General features: G+C 31.4%; 1 long non-coding RNA gene across 1 annotated transcript; it reads left to right on the top strand.

Annotated features, from left to right (window-relative positions):
* Positions 1-896: 896 nt before the first annotated feature.
* LOC121227890 (uncharacterized) lies at positions 897-4,308 on the top strand. Its single transcript, XR_005925413.1, has 2 exons — positions 897-1,409; positions 1,488-4,308. It is a non-coding gene; the product is annotated as an uncharacterized lncRNA (long non-coding RNA).
* The last annotated feature ends 8,128 nt before the right edge of the window (positions 4,309-12,436 follow it).

Here is a 12,436-nt window from a genome sequence, read left to right as displayed (position 1 = left end):
CTTAGAAATTTTAGACAATTTGTGACCTTTTTTAAGAATTTGAGTAGTAAAACCTCAAGTCTTAATTCACAAACTTTGAATCTTTAACCTTAGACTTGAGCCCTGAATCTTAAATCCAAAATATAAAATATAACTTTGAATATAAAAATTTTAACTTGGAGCTCCAAACTCAATAGCCTAACTATTTTACTCAAATGATATAAAAAAATAAACAATTACAAAAATAACCTAGGTTAAAAAAATCACTCGAATGACCTAAAATGAACAGTAAAATTTGGTTGGGAGACTTAAGTGGCTAGCACTACATTGATTTTTGAATTGTCTGATGATTGTGTTAGGTATTAAAAAAATATTTTTTATGTGATGGGGAGTTAATAGTCAGCACCATTGTATTTTTTTTAGACATTTGTACCAATATTTTTAAAAAAATATTTGGGTGTTTGACACTAAATGGTCGGCACCACTTTTTTCTATTAAAAAAATATTTTTTGAGTGTTAGAATTCTAATAACCGGCATCCACTTTATCAGATAATTATTTTTAATTAAAAATAAAATAATTAAATCATAAATCAATTTAATTAAAAAATTTTAATTAAAAAATTGAAATAAATTAATTTTTATAAAAAAATACGATTTTAATTAAAATATAATTTAAGGATAAATTAATTTAAAGGGATAAAAATAGGAATTAAAGTAATTTAAACTAATGAATGAATAGATTTTAAAAAAATGGAATTTAAAGTAATTTAAAGTAATGAATAGGAATTTAAGAAAAAGAAAAGTGGCTGATGGGACTTGAGAGGCTAGGGAACCGTGCCCCTCCAACTTAGATGGTCTGCATTAGGCCTTCGGACACAGGCCATGGCAAAAAATAATATGGCATCATGTAATTTTTTTAACTCCACCAAAAAAGTTTACTTTTTAAATTTGATCTTGGGTATCCGCTATTACTATCTCTTAACACTTAAATTTTTTTAAATAGGGTATAGGGGTGCATCTTAAATGCTCCAAACCATTTCTTCTTCTATTGTCTCATGAGATATTTTTGCATAGAGACTCTCTACCAATTGGTTCCAACCACAACTTAGTTCGGCAATTTCACCCATTCCTGATTGTTCTCCACCGCCACCATAGCAAATCTCGGCACACTCTGTAACAGATAAGTCTTTTTCACTCTTTACTCCTCTTCTTCCTTCTCCATTTGCTCTAGCTGTTGCCTTCACTCCACTATGCAATAAATTATTGTCGACGTCCCTCAGACCAATTGATATCACCGGAGTGTAGATCTCTTTCTCATTAATCTATTTTGCTTCTGTTGGTTTGTATTTTATGTAAATTTTAATTTGAATGCAGTAATGGATACTACAAAGATTGGAGTTCAAAAGCTTGATTTTGCTAGTGCAATACTGTAAGTGTTACTTTATTTTTTTTGTTTGTTAATTTCCAAAAATTAAGAATTAATTACTTTAAATGTTACCGTTTAAAGTGTAGGTAGGAGGGAAGGCGTGGCACTCGGGAAGTTTAAAAAATCTAGGATTTTGGGTAGTGACGGGCAGGGAAAAGCCCGGCTACCTGTTTTTCTCAGGCTGTCTTTCAACATCTCTTAATGAATCTTAAGTACTCATAAAATATAGGCTATTTTATCCAAATAACATAAAAATATAATAATTAATTATGTTAATAACATAGTTAAAAAATAATCACTCAAATGATTTAAAATAAACATTAAAGTGGGGTTAAGGATAATAAATGGTGGGCATTAGATAAATTTTTGACACAATCATCAAGTGGTTAAAAAAATATTTTTTTAGTGTTAGGAGTAGATGGTCGATATTTTTTTATTTTTTTCCAACTCGTATCATATTGATATACGCTTTTATCAATATTTAAAAAAAAATTTGGGTGTTGAAACTTGAAACACTAATAATTGACACCCTCTATAAAATTTTAAAAAACTTTTTAGCTACCTTTGTACTTGATTTATTTATTTTTTTGGTGTTGGGTCAGTACCCCAATATTAGAATTTAAAAAAAAAAATAGGGATATTGAGATAGTGATGACCGACACATCAATACTAAAATTTAAAAAAATTTTAAGGTGTTAAGACATTTATAGCTAGTACCCTAGTACTAGATTTAAAAAAAACAATATTTTTTTAGTGTTGTGACATTAATTGCTGACATCTCAATATCATATTTAAAAAAAATATTTTTTTGGTTATTGGGACATTAATTTTTGACATCCAATAGTAGATTTAAAAAAATATATATTTTTTAGTTGTTAGGATACTGATAGTTAGCACTCCTTTAATACATAAAGTTGTTTTATCTTTCATTTAAACTTTTTTTTCTTTAGTTGAAAATTGATATTAATAATATTAGTGTTTTGTTTGTTGAGAAGGAAATAAAAATTGTTGAAGATGAGTTCTGAAATTTTGTTTATTTATGTTTATCTCGATGAAGGAATGATAAATACATTTAAAGAAAGTTGTGTCTTTCAAAGTAGACAAAAAATTGGAATAAGATTCAATAAGTGTGATTTGTTAGTGGATTTGAAACAGAAGATTAATATAAAGATAGTTACCTATTGCGGGAAGCAAATGTTGAGATTGTTATAGATCCTTTTAAGTTTTAAAAAATAGAGCTTGAAGATTACGATGATCTAGAAATAATAATAATTTATTGCCCCCTTAAGATGGATAATTCCAGTTTGATTGAGTTGTTTGTGAAGATAGTTGAACCATAACCTGTTGAAGTTGTAACTTTAGTAAGTCAGTATTTTGGAATTAATTTTGATTTTAATTTTTGGTGAGAAGATCAGTTGAGTTCTGAAGGGCCACTGTAAACTCTCGAAAATGCAAATTATAGTTGATGTTTGTATAATGGCTTAATCTCGTATCCACGTTTAAAGATTCATTTAGAGGTGTTAGTCACTGTAAAAAATTGTGATAAAAATGTCCGATAATAAAGAGCATCTCACCATGATAGTGAAGATTTTAGTAAACCTACACAACTCGACTAATCTTTCTAGTAGACATTAATATTAAAATCAATTCCAGAACGCTGACTTACTGGAATTACAACTTGAATAGGTTCTAGTTTAGCTATCTCTGCAAACAATTCAATCAGTTTGGGATTATCCATATTAGGGGGCAATAAATTGCTATTATTATCCTTAGATTATCATAATCTTCAAGCTCCATTTCTGAAAAACTTGAGTGGACGTGTTGAAATAAAAAATTTGTAAAACAATCTCAACATTTACTTCCCGCAACGGGTAGCTATTTTTGTATTGATCTTTTGTTTCAAATTCGCCAGCAAAACACGCTTGTTGAATTTAATTATGATTTTTAGTTGACTTTGAAAGACAACCTTCTTCAGTTGTATTTATCATTTTTCTGTTGAAATGAATATAAACAAATAGAATTTGGGAACTAACCTGCAAAAATTTATGCTTCCTTATCAACAAACAAAACATTAATATTTTTAATATTTTTCAGTTGATAAAGCAAACAAAAATCTCAAATAGAAGATAAAACAACTTTATATATTAAAGGGATGCCTGTTATCAGTATCCTAACACTCCAAAAACAATATTTTTTTTTTAAATTTGGTATTGGGTTGATTGTCATCAGTGTTTCAATACCCCAAAAAGTTATATTTTTTTTAAATTTAGTATTGGAATGTCGGCCACCAGTGTCTCAATACTCTAAAAAAAATTTAAATTTTGGTACTAGGGTAACGACCATCACTGTCTCAGTACCCAAATTTTTTTAAAAAGTTTGGAAATAGAGTGCCTACCATTAGTGTCACAACACGTAATTTTTTTTTAATTTTTAAAAAAGGTGTCAACAATCGGTGTACCAACACCTCAAAAAACATTTCTTTTAATTTGATAAAGGGGTGCCGACCATTAGTGTATTAACACTCTAATTTTTTTCTTCTAAATATTGGTAAAAACGTATACCAATATAATACAGGGTGAAAAAAATAAAAGGGTGTCGGTCATCTACTCTCTAGCATCTAAAAAATTATTTTTTTAAGAAATAATTGTGTTAGAAATTTATCTGATGCCGACCATTGATTACCCCAAACTAATTTTATTGTTCATTTTAAGTCATTTAGGTGATTATTTTTTAATTAAGATAATTTCTGTAATATTTTTTTAATTATCTGGGTAAAATAGCATGAAATATAGCAACTTTTCCTAAAGCTCTTTTTAAGAAAGAAAATTCCCTTAACAATTTGTTTAACATATTAATTAACAAAAAAAAAAAATTGAATTGCACACACTACTTTGAATTTTTACTTTATTGTTTTTATTTTTGCAAAAAGAGTTAATCTGTTGCCTATTTTTATTTTGATAGATAAGAGTAATAATTTTTTACAGGAAAAAGTTATTGAATTAGTTTCAATTTATTTAATTAATAAGTATATTATTTTAAAAAATAAATTTTAATGCTCAAAGGTCAAGGCCGCCTTAAGCAAAATATCATCTATTTATCATGTCTGGTCTAATTTAATATGTACCCAAGTTTCATCATTAATCAAATAATATCAGTTCAATTTAGAAACTATAAATAATAAATTTAGTCTATTTTCTAGAAAAAATTATTAATTTTAATAAAAACATTAATTAAAATATGAAAATTTTAAACATTACAACCCACAGTTAGCATACATTATATATTTTAAATTTTTATGAACTTTATATATATTTTAAATTTTTTCATATATTAGGCTGGCTACAGAGGAAAAGATAACACTGGCATAAAATTGGCTATTTTATTAAATTGACCCAAAAAATTTTGATATTTACAAAAATAATCCAGGTTAAAAAACAATCACTAAAATGACCTGAAATGAACAGTAGAATAGGGTTTTGGCCTGTTAATGGCCGGCACCAACTCGTATTTTGGACCCATGATTGCCTGATAATTGTGTCAAGCTTTAAAAAATTATTTTTTTTGATTTTGGCCTGTCAATGGCCGGCATCAGAATTTTTTTTTAAAATCGTATCATACTGGTATACAAAAATACAAGTATTTAAAAAAAAATTGGTGCTAGCCTGTCAATGACCGGCACCAAGTAAAAAACAAATCAAATTTTTTTGGTGCTGGCCTGTCAATGGCTAAAAAATTTTTTTTTGGTGCTGGCCTGTTAATGGCCGGCACCAGAGTATCGGTATTTAAAATTTTTATTTTTTAGAGTTGACTTGTCAATGACCGGCACCAGACTCAGTATTAAATTTTTTTTTGTCTTGTAATGGCCGGCACCAAACCTTATATATAGGGCTATTGTACTAAATTGACCCAAAAAATTGATATTTACAAAAATAACTTAGGTTAAAAAACAATCACCAAAATGACCTGAAATGAACAGTCGAATGGGGTTTTGGCCTGTTAATGGCCGGCACCAACACGTATTTTGGACCCACGATTGCCTGATAATTGTGTTAGGCTTTAAAAAATTGATTTTTTTAGTTTTGGCCTGTCAATGGCTGGCACCAGAGTATTTTTTTAAAAATCGTATCATACTGGTATACAAAAATACCAGTATTTAAAAAAAATTGGTTCTAGTCTGTTAATGGCCGGCATTAGAGTACGAGTTTAAAAAAAACAATTGGTGCTCGCCTGTCAATGGCCAGCACTAAGTACAAAAAAAAATCAATTTTTTTTGGTACTGGCCCGTCAATGGCTGGCACCAAAATACGAGTTTTAATTTTTTTTGGTGCTGGCATATCAATGGTCGGTACTAAGTACAAAAAAAAATCAAAATTTTTTTGTGCTGGCCTATCAATGGCCGGTACCAGAGTACCGAGTTTTAAAAAAAAAATTGGTGCCAACCTGTAAATGGCCAGCATCAGACTTAATATTAAATTTTTTTTGGTGCTGACCATTGACAAACCTGCACCAAAAAAAAATTATCCCATATATATATGTATCAGGTATATATATATTTTATATTCCATTTGGGTTTTTGTTTGCTTTTTATTTGTTTTAAAAATTTTAGTTTTTTCTTTGTCGAGAAGAAAGCAAAATTTTTTTAAGATGAGTTCCAAAAAAAAAGAAACCTTGACAAGACTAATCTGCAGGCCTGGCCTGCATCACCTAAGCATAGGCTTGAGAATGGCCGGCTGCAGCACTTTTAAAAGTCGAAATGACTTTGATCAAGTTTGATAAATGTAGTGTCAGGCCTAAAAAACCAAAAAAAAAGAGATTTTTTTAAACAAATTTAAAATTTAATTTAAGAAAAAGGAATAAATGAAAAAAATTAAATAAAATATAAAATTTTATAAATTTAAATGAAAAGAAATACTAAAATGAAAATAAAATTTTTTAAATGAATTTTTTTTAAAATCGAAATGAGATTTTTTTAGACAAATTTTAAATGAGATTTTTTAAATTGAAATGAGATTTTTTTTATCAAATTTAAAATTTAAATTGAAAAAAATAAAATATAAAAAAATTTAAAAATTAAATGAAAAAATTTAAATGACCCTAATATTGAGACCACTTCTAATTAATTTGATAAAATATGAAATAAATTGAAAAAAAAACAATATGAAAAACAATAGGAAAAAAATAATATGAGAAAAATAATATGAAATGAATTGAAAAAAAATAATATGAAAAGAAATGAAAAATAATAATATGAAAAAAATAATATGAAATGAATTGAAAAAAAATTGAAATGAAATAATTGAAATGAAATTAAATTAAAATGAAAAAAAAAGATTGAAAAGACCCATTTGCGTCAGGCCTGTGTAAGGCCGGTGTCACAGGCAAAATTGGCTTGCCAATGGCCGGCCTTAACACTTTTTTTTTCATTTCACATATATATTTTTTTTAATTTTGCCCTTGAAGCCAAATGGTTCCCCACTATAAATAAGTTACTCTGGCGACCATCAACAACCACCTCCAAACACCTCCGACAATCGCTGTTCACCGTCGATCACTCCATGGAAATATTCTTTTAAATGACAACGATCACATTGCAGCCAATGTGCATAAGGTAAATGAGAAATAAAATGTCTTATTTAATTTTAAATATACTTTTAAATTCTTTTTTAAACGAGAAATATAACATTATATATTTACTATAAATGTAGGATCTGTACCGAATTGTGAGACCCCGAGTGTATGATCTCGGTTATTTTCCCGATCAAAGAGTTTTAATGTATTTGAATGTAGCAGGTTTTGGGGTAGCCGCATACATTCAGATATTTGAGCTACGAGCCGATTTAAAATCAGCCTTAGTTAAAAGATGGCACTTGGAGACACATACGTTCCACCTCCTGTGTGGGGAGGTTACTATTACACTGCAAGTGTAGTAGTCCAACTAGGGCTGTCTATAAACGATGAAGCAGTGATCGGGCTTGGAAGAATGCCCGATCCATGGGGCACGTGCGAGCGGTTACTTGGAAGGGTGCCCTCGAACGACGAGGAAGGATGATTAACACATATTAAATTTAATTGGTTAAAACAAAACTTCCAACATCTTCCGAGCAGTCCAACGCAGATGGACATTATCTACGCTGCGAGAGCGTTCATTCTTCAACTTATAGGTGGGATACTATTACCAGACGTAAATTAAAATAAAGTCTTAATAATGTATCTCCCTTTATTAGAAGATCTCGAGCTTGCCGAAAGATTTAGTTAGGGCTTTGCAATTTTGGCATGCTTATACTGCGAGCTTTGTCAAGCAACAAAGTTGTCTACGAAAACAATGGGCAGTTGCTGCCTTCTATTGCAGTCTTGGGCATTATATCGAATGCCATTTCTAGCATCAGTGAGCCACCAACCGTATGTCTGGCCACTCGTTAATAGGTAAATATATATTTCAATTTTGCCATTTATTTTTTAATTGTATACTATAGTATACTGGTTTTTTTCATAGAAAAAATAATATGATAATTTTTTATTTTTTAGGTACTTATACATAGGTATTGTGAACGATCGGTCGATTCCCGGTACAGTTGCCCATCTAAAAAAAATTATCATATTATTTTTCTATGAAAAAAACGAGTATACTATAGTATACAATTAAAAAATAGATGGCAAAATTGAAATATATATTTACCTATTAACGAGTGGCCAGACATACGGTTGGTGGCTCACTGATGCCAGAAATGGCATTCGATATAATGCCCAAGACTGCAATAGAAGACAGCAACCGCCCATTGTTTCGTAGACGGTTTTTTTGCTCGACAAAGCTCGCGGTATAAGCATGCCAACTCTGCAGAGCCCCAACTAAATCTTCCGGCAAGCTCGAGATCTTCTAATAAAAGGAGATACATTATTGAGACCTTATTTTGATTTACGTCCGGTAATAGTATCCCACCTATAAGTTGAAGAATGAACGCTCTTGCAACGTAGATAATGTCCATCTACGTTGGACTGTTCGAAAGATGTCGGAAGTTTTGTTTTAACCAATTAAATTTAATATGTGTTAATCGTCCTTCCTCATCGTTCGGGGGAACCCTTCCAAGTAATCGCTCGCAACTACCCCATGGATCGGGCACTCTTCCAAGCCCGGTCACTGCTTCGCCGTTTATAGATAGTCTTAGTTGGACTGTTACGTCTTGTAGTGTAATAGTAACCTCCTCACGCGGGAGTGGAACGTATGTGTCTCCGGGCGCCATCTTTCAACTAAGGTCAATATTAAATCGGCTCGTAGCTCAGATATCTAAATGTATGCGGCTACCCCAAAACCCGCTACATTCAAATACGGTAAAACTCTTTGATCGGGAAAATAATCGGGATCATGCACTCGGGGTCTCACAATTCGGTACAGATCTTGCATTTATAGTAAATATATAATGTTATATTTCTCGTTTAAAAAAGAATTTAAAAGAATATTTAAAATTAAATAAGATATTTTATTTCTCGTTTACCTTATGCACATTGGCTGCAATGTGATCGTTGTCATTTAAAAGAACATTAGGATTAGGATCCATGGAGTGATCGGCGATCGTCAACGATGAACAGTATTTCGAAGGTGTTTGGAACTGCTCAGTGGTCGTTGATGGTCGCCAGGGTAACTTATTTATAGTGATGGACCATTTGGCTTCTAGGGCAAAATTGGAAAAAAAATATGAAATGAAAAAAAAATGTTAAGGCCAGCCATTGGCAGGCCAATTTAGCCTGTGACATAGGCCTGACATAGATAGGTCTTTTCAACCTTGTTTTTTCATTTTAATTATTTTTTTTTCAATTCATTTCATATTATTTTTTTCATTTTTTATATCATTTTTCATATTATTTTTTTTCAATTCATTTCATATTATTTTTCTCATATTATTTTTTTCATATTATTTTTTTTCAATTCATGTCATATTTTATCAAATTAATTAGAAGTGGTCTCAATATCATGGTCATTTAAAATTTTTCATCTATTTTTTAAATTTTTTAAATTTTATTTTTGTCAATTTAAATTTAAAATTTGTTAAAAAAAATTTCATTTTGATTTAAGAAAAATCTCATTAAAAATTTTTATTTTCATTTTAGTATTTCTTTTCATTTAAATTTATAAAATTTTATATTTTACTTAATTTTTTTCATTTATTCCTTTTTCTCAAATTAAATTTTAAATTTGTTTAAAAAAATCTCATTTTTTTTTGGTTTTTTAGACCTAACACTACATTTACCAGGCCCGATAAAAGTCATTTCAACTTTTAAAAGTGCTGCAACCTGCAGCCGGCTATTCTCAGGCCATTCTCAGGCCTATACTTAGGTGACTTAGGCCATGCATGTAGATTAGTCTTGTCAATGTTTCTTTTTTCTTTTTTTATTTCTTTTCATTTTCATTTCATTTTAATTTTATTTCATTCCAATTTCATTTCATTCTAATTTCATTTCCATTTCCATTTCCATTTCCATTTCATTTCAATTATATATTTTTTTCAATTTAAATTTATTTTTTTCTCAATTCATTTATATTACTTTTAAATTTAATTTTAATTTTTTTCTTATTTCATTTAAATTTTCTATTTTCAATGCAAATTTAATTTTTTTTGTCATTTCTTTTAAATTATCTATCTTTCCATTTAATTTTTTGCTCATTTTATTTAAATTAAAAGTTTCTCTCATTTCATTTAAATTTATCTTTCTTTCAAATTTAATTTAATTTTTTTCTCATTTCATTTCAATGAAATTTTTTCCTCATTTCATTTAAATTTATCTTTCTTTCAATTTTCATTTAAATTTTGTACCATTTCATTTCAAACAAAATTGTTTTCTCATTTCATTTAAATTATCAACCTTTCCATGTAACTTTCAATTTTTTCTCATACAATTTATCTAATTTTTTTTCATTTACAATGTTTTTACAAGAACATGTGCTTAATAATATATCACTCGTCATCTTGGAGTCTAGCATTACAAGACGATTGACCGGAAACATAGACATGATGTGGGCATGTTGATCGATTGTGTCCGGATGTTTGACACAAAGTGCACAGTTTGGGTTCACCCGTCTCCCTGACATCCATGTCATTTTGAATTCTCGTCGATTGTGGTCGACCTTTGGGATGTCTGCGGAGACTATGGTCAGGCACCATCTCGAAAGCAGGAGGTGGAACTTCCCAATTTGAGATATCGGGCATTACAGGAAATTCGTTCCCCTATATACATAATGTGCGTTGCAACGTGTAGATCTCGTCTATGAATTGTTCAACATTTAAGTTTGCTCTCGCACACGTTGCATGAACATGCGCACATAGATATCGAAGAGTCTGAAATATTCCGCACTCGCATCGTCTGTTTCACAGATCAACTGTGTATGACCTAGGTGGAAGACCTGAACGACAGTCGATGTACTCTTGAACTAGGAAAGTCTCCAAGTCGCGCAATACAATTCAGCGTTCATTGTTTGTGCCCTTTGACTATTTACTGCCATGGCCTTTCAGATGGCCTCTACGTACACGTGCCCGACCTCGATCTGCTTAGATTTTCGCAACCCCATCTTAGGCATCAATGTTTCCAACTTATAGAATGCTACCGAGAATACAGCAAAAATTGAGAGATGGCGTGTGTGCCTCAATACAGAGTTGACTGCCTCTACCAAGTTGGTCGTCATCTGCCCATACCGAAACACTTCATCTTAACTGTGAGTCCATTGCCAGTTCTCCATGCTACCCAACTATGTCCGAAGATCTATTGGTAAAGATGACATCTGAGATTCAAGCCACGCGAACCTCTGGCTGAATCTTCGCGATTCTAACTCATAAGCTGCATATTTAATTTGAAATCATTATTTTAAAAACAAAAAAAAAATTGTAAAGTAATTTTTGAAATAAATACAAACAAAATTTTTTACCCATGTTCATGAGTTCTTTTTTCCAATCTTTATTCTTATAATTTCTATGAAAGTTTGCCGCGACGTACCGGATGCAATAAACAGACCTCCACAGAACCCCCGATCGCTTTATCACAGCAAGTATTCCTTTCGATCTATCTGATATAAGGCAAATATTGTCTTCTCTAACAACGTGTCTCCACAGATTTACGAGGAAAAATTCCCAAAACTCGAAGCACTCACGCTCCACGATGGCAAAAGCTATCGGAAGCACATTTCGGTTGCCGTCTTGTGCAACAACAATCAGGAGTATTTGTGTGTATTTGCCGTACAACCATGTCCCATCCACCTACACTATCGGCTTGCAGTAAGGGAAGGCCTTAATGTACGGCTCGAACGTCTAAAACAATCAGTGAAAAACTCGTTACCCCGATTGTATCTCCCCGTCCGGGCCTTTATACGACAGTGTTTGCAAATCAGTCACTGTCCCGGGCACATACTCCTGTATCCCGACTATCTACCATTGAAGCTCGTTGTATGACACATCCCAGTCACCATACAACTCTCGCATCGTCATTTGCTTTGCCCACCATGCCTTTCAGTACTACACTTTATACTTGAATTGAGCTTGCATGTCTGCAATAAGGACCGACACTTGAATGGTGGGCGACTTTTTCACCAAAAGAATGATGCAATTGTATATAGTTTTTGCATCTAACTTTCCATGGTTTTGTGACATACAAGAGGATGTGCATATGTGTGGACCTTCTAGTTTCCTTATCATCCACATTTGGGTCCACTGCATTAACGCGGCTCGAACACGCCATTTACAACCACTTGACGCTTTCCAACATTCTCCTACGTACAAAGACTGCGTCGGCTTCGTTACTTTATAATCCACACCTCACTTCAAGCTAAGTTGTTTTATAGCATGTAAACAATCTTTTTTGTTATCGAATTGTTGTCCCACAAACAACTTTTCATCGCTGAATTATTCATCAAGTAGGTGAGCCATTACAATATTTGTATATTTAGGGAACTCGCGTGCTAGAGCCGCATCAGGATCCACGTCGGTCATGAAGGACCCTGGATTATTTCTTATAACTATACCAGGGCCTGTGTTCCCGGCTGAATAGGG

Source organism: Gossypium hirsutum, chromosome A04, assembly GCF_007990345.1.
Source record: "Gossypium hirsutum isolate 1008001.06 chromosome A04, Gossypium_hirsutum_v2.1, whole genome shotgun sequence".
In the NCBI taxonomy this organism is placed as follows: Eukaryota; Viridiplantae; Streptophyta; class Magnoliopsida; order Malvales; family Malvaceae; genus Gossypium; species Gossypium hirsutum.
This window is presented reverse-complemented; position numbering and strand designations above follow the sequence as displayed.